General features: G+C 42.7%; 1 long non-coding RNA gene across 1 annotated transcript in view; it reads left to right on the forward strand.

Moving 5' to 3' along the window:
* Positions 1 to 608: 608 nt before the first annotated feature.
* LOC143809176 (uncharacterized) overlaps positions 609 to 20,183 on the forward strand; it is a 79,847-nt gene continuing 60,272 nt past the window's right edge. Inside the window, exon 1 of the long non-coding RNA XR_013222115.1 lies at positions 609 to 734. This is a non-coding gene — a long non-coding RNA (uncharacterized LOC143809176). The remainder of the gene's footprint in view (positions 735 to 20,183) is intronic.

The raw sequence follows: 20,183 nt of genomic DNA on the forward strand, positions 1-20,183 counted from the left end.
TACCTTGAGACATTATTATGTGTTCATTCCTTTATATAGAGACATGTGTCTTATATACAATTATATACATGGTTGTTGTAAAGGTTACGATATGTTTTCCATATATATGTTTATAAGGACGGATTATATCAGGATGGTAGAGTCTCCCTGTATGTATGATTTCTCAATTCAGGTCCATACGGAAAGGCTGGGCTATGACGGAGATGTGGTAATACGCATCATAGTATATGGACCTGGAATGAAGAAATGTTATGGAGACTCTGCATTTGGGAGGCAGGATTATTATCTGTGTAATATTGACATGCGCGTTCGTGATGTTCACTCGACTGCTTAGAGAATCCCTTCTGTCATGCGCAGTTGTGTTGTGACAGGTCCGGCTTGTAGAAGTTGCCGGAGTCCCGAACTAGGACATATGCACAGGGGGTTAAGAGGATGGTGACATCACGGACCTGCACAGTACGGAATTATCATGCTGGAGAACTGACCTATCACCTAAGGCATGGGGGAGTGCTGCATGCTGGATTTATGACGTGCACACCACGTGGGAGCTCTGTGAACAGGATTGGAATGTCTCCGCTGTGTACACACCCCTGTTGTCAGGACAATGGCTGACGCGTCGCCTGGATTGGTGCGATCACTGTTGTTTACTATATGGACACCGGGGATGTTTTGCTGGATTTATGGGGATAATTTACTAACGGGGAGCGATCAGGAATAATGGATCTCTGTGTATGGTCAGTACATATGGGGGGCTGGTTATGTGGAGTTGTTTTTAACTGTATATGTATATGTTATATCGTGGTGTATTTTTTCTATTTGTATAGAACTGTCCCATTGGTTGCTAGTTAATTAATGGGTTGGGATTGAGGGTATATAAAGGTTGTTGGATTGTCTTTTCACTATGCTTGATAAAGGTCTTCGGACCGAAACGTTGCAGAAGGTGGAATAAATACAAGAGCTGTTTTTTCACAATTGCTGTGGTGCTGTCCCTTTCTTCAATTGGATTTGGACTTATATACTGGGATGGATCCCCAGGTAAGGATGGGCACCCTGCTGTCCATAGAGGCATTGTTTTTTTAGGGTGCGGCTTCATTATTTTTTGATTTTTCCCTTCACAAACAAGGCATTATCACAAAGGACCTGAAATACCATCCTGACTTGTTTCACATGAGACTACCAATCATCTGAAAAAATCAAAATATCATCCAAATATACAAACATGAATTTATCAAGATAATTCTGAAAAATATCATGCATGAAGGACTGAAACACAGATGGGGCATTAGAGAGTCCGAATGGCATCACAAGATATTCAAAATGGCCCTCGGGCGTATTAAACGCAGTTTTCCATTCGTCACCCTGCTTAATACGAACAAGATTATATGCCCCTCGAAGGTCAATCTTAGTAAACCAACTAGCCCCCTTAATCCTGGCAAACAAATCAGAAAGCAAAGGCAAAGGGTATTGGAATTTGACCGTGATCTTATTCAAGAGTCGATAATCAATACAGGGTCTCAAGGAGCCATCCTTCTTGGCAACAAAAAAAAAACCTGCTCCCAATGGAGAAGAAGATGGCCGAATATGCCCCTTCTCCAAAGACTCCTTTACATAGCTCCGCATGGCGGCATGTTCAGGCACAGACAGGTTGAAAAGTCGGCCCTTAGGAAACTTACAACCTGGAATCAAGTCAATAGCACAATCACAGTCCCTATGCGGTGGAAGGGAACTGGACTTGGGCTCATCGAAAACATCCTGGAAATCTGACAGAAACTCAGGAATTTCAGAAGAGGGGGAGGAGGAAATTGACATCAGAGGAACGTCATCATGAACCCCCTGACAACCCCAACTAGTCACAGACATAGATTTCCAATCCAACACCGGATTATGTACCTGTAACCATGGAAACCCCAGCACAATAGCATCATGCAAATTATGCAACACCAGGAAACGACAATCTTCCTGATGGGCTGGCACCATGCACATGGTTAACTGTGTCCAAAACTGAGGTTTATTTTTAGCCAATGGTGTAGCATCAATACCCCTCAAAGGGATAGGACTCCGCAAAGGCTGTAAGGGAAAACCACAACGTCTGGCAAATTCTAAGTCCATCAAATTTAAAGCGGCGCCTGAATCCACAAATGCCATGACAGAGAATGACGATAATGAGCAGATCAGGGTCACAGATAACAGAAATTTAGGTTGTACAGTACTGATGGTAACAGAATTAGCGATTCTCTTGGCACGCTTAGGGCAATCAGAAATAACATGAGCAGAATCGCCGCAGTAAAAGCACAACCTATTCTGACGTCTGAATCCTTGGCGTTCAGGTCTAGACACAATCCTATCACACTGCATTGGCTCAGGACTCCGCTCGGAAGACAATGCCATAGTGTGCACAACTCTGCGCTCACGCAAGGGCCGATCAATTTGAATGGCCAGAGACATAGAATCACTCAGACCTGCAGGCGTGGAGAAGCCCACCATAACATCTTTACCAGATTCAGAAAGACCCTTTCTGAAAATTGCCACCAAAGCATCCTCATTCCACTTAGTAATCACAGACCATTTTCTAAATTTCTGGCAATATGATTCTGCCACTTCTTGACCCTGACACAGGGCCAACAAGGTTTTCTCAGCATGATCCACAGAATTAGGTTCATCATACAATAACCCAAGTGCCTGAAAAAAGGTGTCTACATTAAGCAAGGCCGGATTCCCAGATTCCAGGGAAAATGCCCAATCCTGCGGGTCACCATGCAACAGAGAAATGACAAGTTTTACCTGCTGGATGGGATCACCAGAGGAACGGGGCTTCAGAGCAAAAAACAGTTTACAGTTATTTTTAAAGCTCAAAAATTTGGACCTGTCCCCAAAAAACAGATCAGGGGTAGGAATTCTAGGCTCTAAAACAGGAGTCTGCACGATATAATCAGAAATACCTTGTACTCTAGCAGCAAGTTGATCCACCCGAGAAGCAAGTCCCTGAACATCCATGTCAGCGCCTAACTCTTGAGCCACCCAGAGGTGAAGAGGGAAAAAAAACAAAACACAACAGAGTACAGAAAAAAAAATGTCTCAGCACTTTCTTTCCCTTCTTTTGAGATGCGGTTAACTCATTGTTGGCCAGTTGTACTGTTATGATCTGGTGGCCTAGGAGCAGCATGGACGAGCTCTGGAGTAGGTGGCCTCTATACTGACCGCAGACCCTGAACTTAACACCGCAACTATAAGTAGCCGTGGGATGTTCCTGTCACTCCCTCGACACCTCGTCACAGCCGGAGGACTAATTACCCCTAAAGAAAGAAACAGGAAAACTATCTTGCCTCAGAGAAAATCCCCAAAGGAAAGACAGCCCCCCACAAATATTGACTGTGAGAGGAGAGGGAAATTACAAACACAGACTGAAAACAGAATTTAGCAAAGGAGGCCACGCTACCTAGAAAGAAAAGACAGGACAGAGTACTGTGCGGTCAGTATTAAATTACTACAAAAATCCACCACAGAGAATACAAAAATCTCCACACCTAACTAAAGGCATGGAGGGTAACTCTGCAACTCCAGAGCTTCCAACTTGGCTGAATAAATCCTTACACAGACAAAGCTGGACAAGAAAAAACATAGCAATTCACTGAACTATAAAGTCCACCGCATGTGGACTGCAAAAACAAAGCCAGGACTTATCTTTGATGATTTGGACAATCCAGCAGGAGAAACCAAGCAGAGATGTGAATCCTCCAGAAAAACAATGGACAACTGGCACTCACTAAACTGAATAGCCACAAAAGTGCGGAGGACCGTGATCAACCACAAAATCTGTAAACTAGCAACAAAAGTCCCCTAACACAGCATAAAGAATCAATAATGTCTATGTCGATGTTTTAAGGAGATAAGAGCAAACTGAAAAAAAAAGGATTGAAAGAAACATACATTGGACGGAACATATGATGACAGTATCCTGGGTATTAATATACCACGTGTATTATATCCAAGATAAAGAATTTAATATCATCCACTTGAGGCACAGTTCAATATTGCATATAGGTGAATACAGTGTAAAGAGCATGGTGCTCATAGCCAAAAGAGTCTCAAGACAGATATAAAATACTTAATACATCACACATGTATCTGGGAGTTCCTCTCTCCCTGATTGGCCTCAGGAAAAAAAATGTGTAATAGTATATAAAATGCATAATCCCCTAAGGGCAATCAGGGACAGCGTCATGCATATCAAAGATCAAGGGAACTAATTATAGCAGCAAAAATAAAAACCACAGATAAATATAAATACCTAGAGTTCAGTTCCGTCCAGCGTACCCCTTGACGCGCATTTCGATGGCAGGGGTGCACCCCTTCTGAGGAAGATCTGGAAATATTTGGATTACAGAGTCCATGTAGGATAGTTCCCCCTGAGACCTGGCCTTTGTCATAATCTTTTCCTTAACCTTGCAGTCATGGAGGCAGCAGATGATGTCATGAGGAAATGGCGTAGACCCTTTCAGCTGTAAGGTAAGGCTAGGTTCACATTGGTGCAGTCCGTTCACCACATACGTTAAACGGACTGCACCAACGCTAGTGCCTTGTAAAGATCATGTTATGCGATCACGATAGCGCAGATGCTCCACCTACGCTATCGATGACGGACCCGGAAATGCTGCAGCCCGCGTAAGAGGGTCCGTCACAGAATGACGGCACATCGCTAACGCATGCCGATTATGACAAGCGTTAGTGATGCACTACATAGTGGCAGTCAATGGGTGCACTAACGCATCCGTTACATAGCATTAATGATGCTGTGTAATGGATGCTGTCAGCGCATTGCCATTGACGCAATGTCAAACTGGCCTAAGGCTCGGTGTGCTCTGTCCATTTTGATTTGAGTTGCGGGTGCATCTCCAAGGATAGAGTTAAACATAGTTTGGAGTATTAGTTTAGGATTCTCCTGTTCATTTCACTCTGGAACACCCCGTACTCTAATATTACATCTTTTGCTCCTGTTATCTAGATCCTCTAATTAAACCTGAAGATCTTTTACAGTCTTCTGCTGCAGTAGTGTTAGTTGATGCAATTCTGACACGTGAGATCTAGTAACATCATGATCCCCTTCCAGCATGGCTATGCAACCTGTCAGTTGCTGCAAATCTTGTCTTATACTTGCTATCTCAAATCTGCAAGTATCTTTAACCTCTTTAATGAAAGCCTTAAAATCATTTTTAGAGGGAAAATGTAACAAGAGTCTCTTTCAAGCAGCTGAAGAGGTAGGATCGCATGCCAATCCCTCATCCTCATCCCCAGAGGAATCATCATGTGTCAGGATAAAGTGCCTCTGGATGATCCTTTGCAGAACCTGTGGCTCTTTTATCCCAGTCTCCCCTGGCCTTTTGTATGACGACTTTCTTCCTTCCTGTTTATGTGTGCTTTGGGATTTGAGGCAGCCTTGGGGGGAGGGGAGGCTGCAAAACAGAGTTTCCTGAAACCAAGCAGCCATTTTGTGAGGTGGACACTGAAAAAGGACTTTGCTACTTCAAACCCTCCTGTAATCACTGCTGCTGGGAAACCTCCTCCATGTGTCCATCCACCTCACACCCTGCTGGTTCACCGTCTCCTGTCCCGATCAGCAGCTCTCCTGTGTCTGAGCCTCCAGCCTCACCTTCCTCCCTCTGTGAAGCAGCCATATCAGCTGGCTTTCTGAATAGGAACGCATCCAGGGCTGCCGCATGAGCAGTCAACACTGTCCTAACATGTGCCGGGGTCCTGGATCTCCTGGGGCCCATCGCTGAAGGTAATCTGGCTGGAAATAAGGCTGTAGAGCCTTGTAATCTGCAATGTTCAACTTTTTTTATGGATTCAATGACTCATTTATACAGTTTAGCACAGTTATTGTTACATTACGGTGGAATGTAAAACTTACAAAAAGTGTAGAAAAATATTTCTGGGTTAGATTACTCATCCATAAAGTATTATTTGTTTTCTGTCACTTTTTTGGTGGTATATAACACTACAAAACAGCGTTTAAAAATTTAGGTTTTCTATTTACATTTCTTACCCATACACTATTCCATGTTCTGGGGTACATTTTTGTGATATATAACACTCAAAAAAAAAGTTTTAAAATTTTGCTGGGTTACATTTCTCAGCCATATAGTATTATGTGTTCTTGGGTACATTTCCTTTTTATATAACCCTCAAAAAACTTCCTAAAAATTGATCGGTATAATGTATTGCTCATAAATAGCTCATCCATAGACATTTGCACATTGTTGGGTAGATTTCAGAATGTATATAAGCCTCAAAAAACTTGTTCAAAATTTTATCATTATTATATTGCTTACCCATAGATTATTCCGTGGTCTGGAGTACATTTCCTTGGTAGATAACCCTAAAAAGTGCATAGCCTTTATGAGTCTAGGAGTACCAATACATGACAATTTGAGCAGAATGTGTATGAGACCCTCCTTTATGTCTAATACAGGGTGCATCTAGCCCCTAATTTTTGGCAGTTCTTGCTTCCTTCATAAATTAAACTGACATTTCTTATTTTTAATAAAAAAATCAATCCTCTGTTTTGCCATTTCATTGAGTACATTCAGCAGTGAACAGACCCAAACACTTAATATTTTACCAAGAAATCCATCAGCGATTTCAGCTTCTGTCTGAAAATACGTGCTGTGATGTCATGCCTATCCACCGGCGAATGCCCAGGAAGTAAGAGCTGTTGTATATCATCCCAAGCTGGATTGCATGTGAATGCAATGAATAGGTCTGGATGCCCATAGTGACGAACATACGCAATTGCATCTTGAGTGTACTCATGCATATGACGTGGACTGCCTGTATATGAAGATGGCAGAATCGTTAGTCTTCCAACATTAGTTGTATTACTGTCATTCACAACTGCATCTCACAAATTAACATACTCTTGGTCTTAGCTTGGTCTGATTCAAACGAAAAAATATCAAACATTCTGTTTCGATTTTTGCATACATACCGTATTTTGCGGTGTATAAGACGACTTTTTAACCCCTGAAAATCATCTCAAAAAGTCGGGGGTCATCTTATACGCCAGGTACGGCGTGTGCAGGGAGCAATCCTGGATGGTTCCCAGGGTCTGAAGGAGAGGAGACTCTCCTCCAGGCCCTGAGATCCATATTCATGTAAAAAAAAGAAATAAATAAATAAATAAAAAATATGGATATACTCACCCTCCGACGGCCCCTGGCTCTCAGCGGTGCAAGCAGCAGCCTCCGTTCCTAAGAATGCATTGAGCGTAGGACCTGCGATGACGTCGCGGTCATGCGACCGGTCACGCGACCGCGACGTCAACGCAGGTCCTACGCTCAATGCATTCTTAGGAACTGAGGCTGCCGCTTGCACCGCTGAGAGCCAGAGGCCATCGGAGGGTGAGTATATCCTTATTTTTTATTTTTATTATTTTCTTTTTACATGAATATGGATCCCAGGGCCTGAAGGAGAGTCTCCTCTCCTCCAGACCCTGGGAACCATACGCACCGCACACGCCGTATAAGATGACTGGGCATATAAGATGACCCCCATCTTATACGGCGAGTATATCCCAAATTCCATATTTTATATGGAAAAGCTGGGGGTCGTCTTATACGCCCAGTCGTCTTATACAGCAGAAAATATGGTATCTACAATGTATTGGTGAAACAATTGATGGCATTTCAAAATGGGAGTGTCTTCATTTTCTTGAATCATTAATCGGTATGAATAATAGTTCATTACGCTGCAAGGAAGTTCATTTCATATGGCACTGTTCAAAAAAGCATGTTTTTATCTGTTACAGGTGTGCCATTTATATCATAGGTATATAAAAACACACTCATATTTGAATGCGACGTTGTGTCAAAATTTCAAAGCAATCGATGAAGAACTTTCGAAGATTTAAGATTTTGAACAAATGGACATTTGCTTACTGGATGTCAGAATAAATAGTGCATTTTTTAACATAAGGTTACATCTACAACATGCACATCAACTAAACGATTACTATAGTGTGCCTTTTTACTCACGATTATATATATATTATGTTTTAAAATGGGCACAGCAAACTTGGGAGATCATGATAACAGTTTCTTACTATAGTGTGAATTTGCAAAGTCAAAAAAATAAGTTTTTTTTTACTTTTTGTACACTTTTATTACTCCTAAAACACTTATAATTAACAGCTTAATATTGATAATCCTGCCTATAGCTACAGCATTGGTTTTTATATAAGACAATGCTACATTTTCTGAACAGGGCAAATATCATGCTATTGGAGAGTCTAAATAGTATGATTTAATGTAACTATAGGCCTCAATAATAATGAATAACTAATAGATTGGATAATAAAATAACTGCAACTGTTCTAGCATTTCCCTTGTCTAATGTATTGTTCATACCATCCACAAAGCAACTAACAACATATAAGCATGTTATCAAATGTCAAGAGGAAGGAAATGTCTGTAGTGACGCACTCTCTTGAGACAAATATCTGACCACTGCTGTCTGTAACTTCCTTTCTACTTCATTAGCTTCCAGTGATGCACTGGACATTAAAAGATGACAAAAGATTTAACTCATATAAGTATTATTATGTGTTATTATTAACTTAAGTATTACCTGACAATCCTTTGTGTTTGGAACATCAAACAGGCAATTCAAGAATATAAGTTTTATGAACATATGGCGTTATTGAAGCTGTGAATCTTCTATGTCAGGAGGATAAAAGGAAAAGATCTCAGACTGGTGTAAATAAGTTAAAGAAGTGTTACCTAGGGTTGAGCGACTTTTATTTTTATAGGATCGGGTCGGGTTTCACGAAACCCGACTTTCTCAAAAGTCGGGTCGAGCGAAATCGGCCGATCCTATAAAAAAGTCGGGGTCGGGGTTGGCCGAAACAGGAAACCCAATGCAGTGCAATGGGATACTATGGTTCCCAGGGTCTGAAGGAGAGGAAACTCTCCTTCAGGCCCTGGGATCCATATTAATGTGTAAAATAAAGAATTAAAATAAAAAATATTGATATACTCACCCGTCCGGAGGCCCCTGGACATCACCGCTGGTGAGCGCGTTCAGGGCCTTCCATGATGTCACGGCTTCTGATTGGTCGCGTGCCGCTCATGTGACCGCCACACGACCAATCACAAGCCGTGAGGTAATTCTCAGGTCCTAAATTCCTAATTCTAGGAATTTAGGACCTGAGAATTACGTCACGGCTTGTGATTGGTCGCGTGGCGGTCACATGGGCGGCCGCGACCAATCACAAGCCGTGACGTCATCTAAGGCCCTGAACGCGCTCATTCTTAGGAAGGAAGACTGCCGGAAAGAAGCCGAGGGTGAGTATATTCCTATTAGGTATATACTCACCCTCGGACGCGCCCTGCTTCTTTCCGGCAGCCTTCCTTCTTAAGAATGAGCGCGTGAAGGGCCTTAGATGACGTCACGGCTTGTGATTGGTCGCGGCCGCCCATGTGACCGCTCACGCGACCAATCACAAGCCAAGACGTAATTCTCAGGTCCTAAATTCCTAGAATGAGGAATTTAGGACCTGAGAATTACGTCACGGCTTGTGATTGGTCGCATGGCGGTCACATGAGCGGCACGCGACCAATCAGAAGCCGTGACATCATGGAAGGCTGTAAACGCGCTCATTTTAAGCAAAGAAGGCTGCCGGTTACCAGCGGCGATGTCCAGGGGCCTCCGGAGAGGTGAGTATATCAATATTTTTTATTTTAATTCTTTATTTTACACTTAAATGTGGATTCCGATACCGATTTCCGATATCGCAAACATATCGAAACTCGGTATCGGAATTCCGATACCAGATTCAGAAGATTGCCGACCTCATGGCCGACCCCACACAGGGGTCGGGTTTCATGAAACCCGACTTTGTCAAAAGTCGGCGACTTCTGAAAAAGGCCGACCCGTTTCGCTCAACCCTAGTGTTACCTACCCTACAGATCCCAAAAGCTTCCCTTATGACTTTTAGTTAGCCCCACTCATCTCCATTTCCTAATTCCATCATGTCACACTGAAACTACCTGCTCTGCCTATCACCATGATAACAGTCCTAGGGACTCTTTGTACTCAGCAGTCTAGTCTTGCTCTCATCAGGAAGTTGTCTTTTTTTTTTTACTACAGCTGGTCCTTCTTCTGGAGCTATTGTAAGTAGAGTTGAGCATCTTTTACTTTTTTTGGATCGAGTCGGGTTTCGCCAAAATCGTCAAAAGTCAGGTCGGGTGAAATCGGCCGATTATTGCGAAAAGTTGGGGGCCGACTGAAACACGAAACCAAATGCAAATCAATGGGGAATCAAAGTCGGCAGTGAGTAGAGGACAGGAAAACACCTACAGTGCCCATTTTAATGCCAAAAACATCAATTCTTATTACTTAAGCTTGTCAATCTAAATTTACTTTATAATAATAGTTAGGCATTGAAAAGTGGGGGTCATTTGGCTAAAGTTGTGGAGGGGTAGGGATGGCTCAAGATTTTCGTGGGCCCAGGAAACGCGGAATACATCACAGCGGTGTAGCAGGGAGAGGTAAGTATTTCAACTTTGCAAGTGCTGTGATCCTGAGCAAGCAGGGGGGCCCACTCATTGGCACTGGCACAAGGCCCCTCATAGTACAGCGGTGTGTTTGATGGCGGGTGGCGCCTCCCACTGGCAGAGACACTTTAGCATACTATGAGGGGCCCTGTGCCAGTGACGTCGCCAACGAGTATGCCCCCCCACCTGATGAAGGAACCTGCACTTTCATCGGCACCTTCCTCTTTGTCCCCGTGTAAGGTGGTATAGTATGCGGGAAGGGGAACCTGACTTTCAGCAGGGTCAGATTCTGGCTGTGTAGAGTGCAAGGGGAATGTACTGGTCTGGGTCAATGTACCAACAGACTCATCTAGCAGTGGCTGGGCAATGGGCAGGATGAGGTGGAAACACAGATATAGGCCCAAATAATAAAGTAGGCTAAATGCAGTTCATAATTGGTAACAGGACTAAACAGGCGGCATTGCTTTGTTCAGTGGAGGAAAACTGTAATGAGTGGCAGACACAGTTAGTAGGCCCAAATAATAAAGTGGGCTAAATGTCTGCCAAAAAATTGTTCATAAATAAACAGGCGACATTGCTTTGCTCAGTGTCGGAAAATTGTAATGAGTAGCAGACTAAGTTAGTAGGCCCAAATAATAAAGTGGGCTAAATGTCTGCCAAAATTTTTTTCATAAATAAACAGGCGACATTGCTTTGCTCAGTGTCGGAAAATTGTAATGAGTAGCAGACTAAGTTAGTAGGCCCAAATAATAAAGTGGGCTAAATGTCTGCCAAAAAATTGTTCATAAATAAACAGGTGGCATAGCTAGGTACAGGGGTGGGCTCCTCTGCTGAGTAGCAGACAGTGGTAGTAGGCGCAAAGTATTAACTGGTCTAAATGGAGGACAGGGCCCCTGTATATTTTAACTATCATCTATAATTTCAACAAATTTGTATTGGCAGTGCAATTGAAGGATTTAACAGCACAGACTACACAGTCATGGAGCAGGGAGAGGTAAGTTTTGCAAGTGGTAGAGCACTGTTCGAGCTGGGGGGAACACTCTCTCGTGGGCGGTGGTACTGGCACAGGGCCCCTCATATTACAACGGTGTGTCTGACGTTGGTTGTGCACCATCACCGTCAGAGACACTTCATTGTACTTCATTGCAGGGACCCCGTGCCAGTGCCATCGCCCAAGAGTGGGCCCACCCACCTGTCCAGGCAAACGGCACTCGCACGGGTGTTTGCGCCAGGTGGTGACCACGGCCCTGTAGGGGGAGTCAGCCCATTTAAGGAGGTATAAAAATGGCCTATGGTGGACATTCAGCAGCTGCAAATGGAGGAATTGGAGAAGTCAGTAAGAGGAGGCCAAAAGCAAGACTTTTTCAGGCAAGCTACGTGTCAGCAGGGGAAGGTGGGGCAAAATAATTTGAAATCCATGATTGGTTCATTTTAATGAAGGTTAGATCATCAACATTTTGGGTAGCCAGACGTGTCCTTTTTTCGGTCAGTATTGAACCAGCAGCACTGAAGACTCTTTCTGATAGCACACTAGCAGCAGGGTAAGCGAGCTCCTGTAATGCATATTCTGCCAATTCAGGCCAGGTGTCTATTTTAGATGCCCAGTAATCAAAGGGGAATGACCTGTGAGGGAGAACATCGATAAGGGAGGAAAAGTAGTTAATAACCATACTGGACAAATGCTGTCTCCTGTCACTTTGAATCGATGCAGCAGTATTGTGCTTTTGCCACTACCACCAGATGCACCACCTCCACCACCACCATCAGTACCAGCTGGCAACCACTGCCCACGGGCTCTTCCACCAGACTTCCTCATTTTTTGGAAAATCTAACCAAAATAACAACCGTTATATGGTACTGTAAAACAAGGTAGAAGGTGTATATAAACTTGTTGAGAATTTAAATCTCCCTTTTTTTTGGGAGACTGAACCAAAACTCAGGTCCAGTGTATATAACAACGCAATCTAAGTCTCAGAAAGTGGCTGGCTGACAGACGACAAACTAACAGGACTGAAGAATGTCCACTTTGTGAGAATTTGAATCTCACTTTTTTTTCTCTCACTCCAAGGACTGTAGTACAATTTCAATCTCCCTACAATGATCTCAGGACAAGTATGGCAGCAATAAAAAGGACTGCTGCACACAAAAGTGTGGACAAATAAACAAGATAACTGTGCAGAAAGGAGCAACAGGATTTTTGCTTTTAAAAAAGCAGTTGGTTTGTAGAGCAGTGTGCAAACAGCAATGCAGCTATCAGGGAGCCTTATAAGGCAGCTTAATAAGCTACAGAGCTGATGCACAAAAATCTAGCCTTCACTGTCCCTGCAAAAAAAAAGGTGGTGTTGGACAGCGTGCACGCCCCTATATAGCCCCTGTGACGCCGCAGAAAGCAAGCCAATCACTGTCATGCCCTTCTCTAAGATGGTGGGGACCGAGACCTATGTCATCACGCTGCCCACACTCTGCGTCCTCTTTCATTGGCTGAAAAATGGCGCTGAAAGCGTCATGAAACGCGACTTTTGCGCGCAGATCGGCGACCTCATGGCCGATCCCACACTAGGATCGGGTCGGGTTTCATGAAACCCGACTTTGCCGAAAGTCGGCGATTTTTGAATTTGTCCGATCCGTTTTGCTCAACCCTAATTGTAAACCCTTCTGTAGATATACTAAGCAGGACTCATTTTTGCCACCAGTTGCTCCAGGCTGGACTTTCATGTACTTTTCTCACTCCCTGTGTTCCATCTAATACAGTACCTGATGGATCTACTGTTCCAGTATGGTCAGGAGGTCTGAAGTTTAGGTGGCCATAGCAGGTAGGAAGCTGCAACCCGCCTAAAAGGCTGCATTTCTGGTTCTGTGTGACCCATAAATTTAGCTATAGCTCAGTATGTGTCAGTGTAAGCCTTCTTTGCCTAAGCACCCAGTGGCAACTGTTGTGACACATATAGCTATGCCACTGGATGCAGGTTAAGTAATAGATTGCTATATGTAATATTTGCGCTAAGGACACCTATATGAAGCCATAAATAGTTAAAATGCTAGGACAACTTTATTCACCAAATGTCAAGAGAAGAAATGAGGTACATATTTGAACTGAATACTCTGGCACCCCATGGTCTAAACACGGAGATAGAACTGTTTGCTTTTATCCAATGAGCAATAATTAAAAAAAAAAAAAGCGGCACGCTATATAAAGCACACATCCTGCACACAGCACCATCCCTGATGAAGGAGTCAGTGACTCTGAAACGCGTAGGATTAGTTGGTCCTGTGTGCTATTCGTAGCTCCTTAGCTCCACAGCTCTGTAGCTGGTCACGTGTACACATCACGTGACTGTGACGTCACACAAGGTCCTGCACCTTGTCGGCTTTAGCTATACACACGCGGCCGCCACTGCCTGTTCACGGCAGTCACCAAGCTCTGGGGGAGTACGCTAGTCACCGGCCGGGACAGCGTCTCCTATACCACCATTTGCTCTGCATCATATTGGATATTTTTGGAACAGAGATTCAAAGAAGGCTTCAGATACCAACCTTTAAGTGCATGAGTGAAGGACCTTTCCGCATGCTAGCACTGGATACAGTTTTCCTTTTCCTTGATATTAAGGTAAACACATCTTGTTAATCCTAGTCTTTAACGAAGAACCTTGCTTATGACATGTCCTAGCATTTTAACTATTTATGGCTTCATATAGGTGTCCTTAGCGCAAATATTACATATAGCTTTCTTTGACTAACCACTTCTGGGACGATTGGGAGTGATCTCGTCCATATATTTGCTGCTTATTCACCTGGAGCAACTAAGCAGCGCCGTATGGTTCATTTTTAGACATAAGTAATAGATTGATTAATTACTATGTGCCGCCAATAGAGTATAAATTACTTCTAATGGGCCCCAACCCCACACCTTACCTCAACTTCTGGTCTTGTTAGAGGAGGATGGCTAATTGTATGCAAAGAAAAATGGGTGTAGAACATAGTTGTAAGTTACATAATTTTTTCCTGCTGGAAATTCCTAATGGAATAATATGATTGCCATTGTTATAACTGCCAAAGGACATTCACATGGGTAACGTACAAACCAAGATGACAAATACCTGAACCTGACAAGTCCCTGTTTAAACCAGGAAAACCCATTCTCTGACCCTGCCTGACCTTAGAGGTTGGCACCCTGAGGCAGGGCCGGCGGTAGGGGCAGGCAAACCAGCTACTTAGGGCCCCGCTCCTCCAGGGGCCCCCAGTCAGTGGCATGCCATTAATAGCGGCACATCACCCAGCCGCTATGGCGCCAGTAGGGGCCCAGCGGCGACCTCTCCCGCATTCAACTTATCGGCATCATAGATGCCGATAATGATGCAGATACAGTTGAAAGCAGTGATGAAGCAGAGAGCGTCAGTTGACTCTCCCTCTCCCATCACTCACCCTCTGCCTCTGACTCTGACTCAGCGTGTATCAGCAGTGGGCTGCACTATACCGTATGTGTGTGTGGGGCTGCATGATACTGTATGTTGGGCTGCATTATACTCATAGGTGGGCTGCATTATACTCTATCAAAGACCATGGTCAGTGCATTATACTATATATACTATATGGGACCTGCATTATACTGTATCGAGGACTATCTGTACCCATCATTGTTCCTCAGCCATAGATTACGCTCATTTAATGGCCTGAACTCAGTGCCTGTAAATACAACATAAATGTTTCTGTGTGATGGTGCAAAATCTGAGCATTTGGGGCCCCACTTTTAACTTTTGCCCAGGGCCCCACTTTATGTAAAATCGTACCTACCCTAAGGTAATGCAATGGCACCCCCACTCGGCAGCAGCTTACCCTGAATGTCCTTAGTAGCTCCTAAGATCACCAGAATAGCAGTTCCCTTTTGAGAAAAAGAATCACACAGAAGGCAACTACAACCAACACAAACTACAGCACAGAAAATAAATCCAACTACATCTATCACCAGCAGAAAAAATGAGCAGGGGAGGGTATTTATATCAGCACCCAAAATGTGATAGGACAGACAGAGTAAATGAAAAATACCTATTACCCAAAACTGACAGAAACAAAGATAACAGCACTAAAACACCCAAATAAAAGGTGTATCAGTTGTCGCTCTGTGAAAAGAAACGTTGACCACAGAACAGAGTCAAGGGTTTGAATCCAAAAGCATGACAGCCATATTTCTGAGCATAGTTTCACTATCCACAGCAAACAAGACTAAGGCTAAGTACACCTTTGCGTATCTGTGTGCAGCGTATCTTCTGCATGCACAAATGCATGCCAAAACGCATGCAAACGCATAGTTAAGCTGCATTTTTTATCCGCATCAGCTTATGCATGATGCAAAAAAACGCTGCATGTGCATGCGTTTGTATGCATTTTGGCATGCATTTGAATTGTTTATGCGCATGCGTTCACATGCAGAGTCTTAGAGTACTGGACTTCCAGTGTCCACACCCCCTTTTTTATACACCTGTGAATTTGGAGGTGGTGAAATAATTTCTTGGACATGCTCAGTCCGAAGTACGCATGCGCATCAAACGCATGTGTACGCATGTCCTTGCATACCAATGCATTCCCATAGACAGTAATGCGTTGTTTATACGCACTCATCCGCATGTATATGCCTGCACATATTTGATGCCTCAAAAAATGCAACATGTTGCGTTCGCCAGACACCGTGAAACGATGCATGGGGACGCATCCGCATACATCCGCGTGCGAACTGATGCCAACGCATGTCCCTGCATACACAATGTTAAAGATAGGTATGCAAGATGCATGTGGACAGTACGCAGGCCTACGCTGCGCAAAAAAACGCTAATGTGAAACTGGCTTAAGATATACTCATCATTTGGATTATTAGATTTGTACAGTTTCCTAAGGCCAAAAATGGCATTTGAAACCAAAGAAGCGACTATGTTCCCTGATTCGTTTAAACACTCTATGTCCTCATAGTTAGACTGGCACTTCTAAGCATATAATCAACACTGTCGGTCTATCCCTTAGGGTAGCCGAAAAACATGAAGAGATCCAAGATATCATTAAAATAAGGCTTTATTAGTGGGAATTACATCCAATGCCATAGTGCACAAGCACCTAAACAAGAAGTGGGAGACTAACCGCAATTATCATGCTAAACAGCACTTTTTTTTGCAATGTAAACCAGACGATAGCGCCCATTATAAATCAGATATACATCATTTCATATTGCATAAGTATACATTAATGCATTAAGTATATAAGAGCAATCGCCATATCTACCTGTGACTTGGCCCAGCGTCCCACCTCACCCCAACGCGTGTTTCGCAATTGGCTTCTTCCGGGGGCGTGTCTGGGGCAGGGAAGTGCAGAGTTTTTATTGTGCATAAGCACCAATCAGCCGAGCGCTATTTAGTATCATATGCGGTCACATGTTTCAGGCACCCTGGCTGATTGGTGCTTATGCACAATAAAAACTCTGCACTTCCCTGCCCCTGCATGATAATTGCGGTTAGTCTCCCACTTCTTGTTTAGGTGCTTGTGCACTATGGCATTGGATGTAATTCCCACTAATAAAGCCTTATTTTAATGATATCTTGGATCTCTTCATGTTTTTCGGCTACCCTAAGTGATAGACCGACAGTGTTGATTATATGTTCCCTGATTGTAGATACACCAGTGGATTGTATTGACATCAAGTTATCATAGATATGGCATAAAAATATTGCATTTCCATTATGCCATGTGATGTTGCTGGTATGGACTGGAGACATCCTTTATGCCTAGGGGCATTTATCTTTCCCTTCATATATTAACACTTCTTTGCAGATGAGGAAACACACAGAGAGCAGTTGGTCTACTTGTAGATTGGTTGACTCCTAGCTAATTTAATTACGGTATCTACTCAATGAGGAGATACTGCTGCGTGTCTAGTAATATTGGATTTTTATTCTTCAAATTCATAGCACCATCCACAACAGTGGCCATAAAAAAGCTACAAATATGAAAAACAACCATGTATTTTCTCACCGATATTGTTTAATATTGGCAAAATATAATGTAAAAATAGCATGAAAATTTGATCTCCCATGTCACAAAAACATGCAAAGTTATTGAATATCCAAATGAGAAGATAGATCTACATGTCCAAAAAATTTGACCGGTTAGGAAAGGGGCCCCCAGAGATCATATTTTGAGTAATATTAAATAAAGGTAATAATAAATGTCATATTCCGATGCACTAATAATAACTATCTTCTATGAAATACTATGGAAATCCTGAATACATGACCTGCTGTGGGTACTTGAGAAACAAAGTTGAGGGAGAATGGTGTAGACAAAAAAAACAAACAAACAATATTTATTAAGTGTCAATTTCTGTGGTTGAAATTCAAACTGAAATTTTAAACACAAGATTGGACTTGACCTCCATTTGCTCCATTGAGCTAGATAAATGATATAAGAATTTGGCTAATATTACTAACAATTTCAGCTTGTGCAAATACTGTCATTGTTTTTCTTTATTTGGAACATTTATTGGACTTCCTTTAACATTTTTCTTATTGATATTTGTAATTGTTATTACTACTAATACTATAGTTTTACAAGAATAAGGCAAGAATTGAAAATGAATGCCTAATTTTTCTGATTTATTCTAGTGTCAGTGAATTTCAAAATACATAAACAAAAAGTATATGCTAGCAATTGTAGTTTACTTTTTATGTCTAAGTAATACATATACTAGCCAAATGTTTTGAGACTGATGCAAATTTTTGTTTTCACAAAGTTTGCAGCTTTAGTGTTCTTAAATCTTTTAGTCAGGTGTTTTTATGGTATACTGAAGTACAATTATAAGCATTTCATAAGTTTTAAGCTTTTTTTTGTCAAATATAGAGGTGCATCTAGGCTTTTTTGCACCAGTGGCAAAAATTCAGTTTGGAGCCTCCTCCCACTTATACGTTTTGAGTTGTTGTCATGTGACTGTTTATATATGATTTGTTTACTTACAGTCACATGCCGATTAGCTGCTCTTCCTGATTCTCTCAATGTTCTGTGAAAAACTACAGCCCCTTTTTAATTTGGGGAATAAGGAAGAGAATATATTTGGCTTGTACCCATAAGAGTATGTACAAGTCACACAGCGTTCTCACGCTCAGCTAGTGTGTTCCGGCTGGCGTGGTGTGATGTCACATTGCTGATGGAGCCGCACACCAAATCATCTGGATTGTCATGGAACATGGGCATTAATGGATTATCGGCATAAAGATGAGTATAACATTGCGTTTTTATTTTTGGTGAATAAATGGTTGAAAGAGGGTCGGGAATGTTTATTTCAATTTAAGGACTTTGCTATGTCTGTGCCGTTATTAATATTAACTATAGGCAAAAGGACATCTAAACAAGGTCAATGCATTTTGGAAGCAACTCCTGTGGACCAATGAGGTTAAAAACTAACTACTTTGGCTACAATGGTCAAAGGTATGTGTGGAGAGAAAAAGGCACAGAATTTCAGGAAAACAACCTCTCACCAACCAATTAACATGGGGGTGGATAAATCATGCTTTGGTGTTGTGTTGCAGCCAATGGCATGAGGAACATTTCACGGGGAGAGGGAAGAATAGATTCAATGAAATTTCAACAAAATCTTGAAGCAAATATAACTGCATCTGTAAAAAAGCTGAAGTTGAAAAGAGGATGACTTCTACAAATGGATAATGATTAGTGATGGGCAGACCCATGGATGTTCTGGTCCATTGAGTTCAGGCGGACATTGAAAAAAAAGTTTGATTCGAGTACCAGAATGTACCCGAACTGGAAGCCATACCCAGACCCCATTCAAATGAATGGAGTGCCTGAACATTTGGTGTTTCCCATGTTGTAATCTGTGTGACAGCGCAATAAAAAACGGCTCTTATCGGTGGTAAGTTAGTTACCTGGTTCCCACGCTGTCACACTGATGAAAGCATGTGAGACAGCAGCTCTAACCGGCAGTATAAAGGATACCACAGGCCACAGATGTTGCCTGATGAGAGAATGACTCTCATTATCGTACACCTGATCTCGCTGATACTAGCGTGGGCAGGCGTATGCTGATGTGCATATTCACCAGCCAGCACCTTTGCAATAAATAAATAAATAAATAAAATAAAAAATGCCGTGGGCATTTTCCACTTCCTGCCGCCTTCAACTCAAAAATATTTCACGGATTCGTACATTCCTAAACCAAGAATCTGCAAAAACCTTAGTCCATGCCCTCATCATCTCCCACCTTGACTACTTTAACCTCCTGCTCTGTGGCCTCCCCACTAACACTCTCACACCCCTCCAATCTATTCTAAACTCTGCTGCCCGACTAATCCACCTGTCCTCCGCTATTCCCCGGCCACTCCCCTCTGTCAATCCCTTCACTGGCTCCCCATTACCCAGAGACTCTAGTACAAAAGCCTAACCATAACATACAAAGCCATCCACAACCTGTCTCCTCCATACATCTGTGAAGTCGTCTCCCGGTACTTTCCTGCACGCAACCTCCGATCCTCACAAGATCTCCTTCTCTACTCCCTTCTTATCGCCTCTTCCCACAATCGTAAACAAGATTTCTCTCACGCATCACCCCTACTCTGGAACTCTCTACCACAACATATCAGA

This window comes from Ranitomeya variabilis, chromosome 2 (assembly GCF_051348905.1).
Source record: "Ranitomeya variabilis isolate aRanVar5 chromosome 2, aRanVar5.hap1, whole genome shotgun sequence".
Classification (NCBI taxonomy): domain Eukaryota; kingdom Metazoa; phylum Chordata; class Amphibia; order Anura; family Dendrobatidae; genus Ranitomeya; species Ranitomeya variabilis.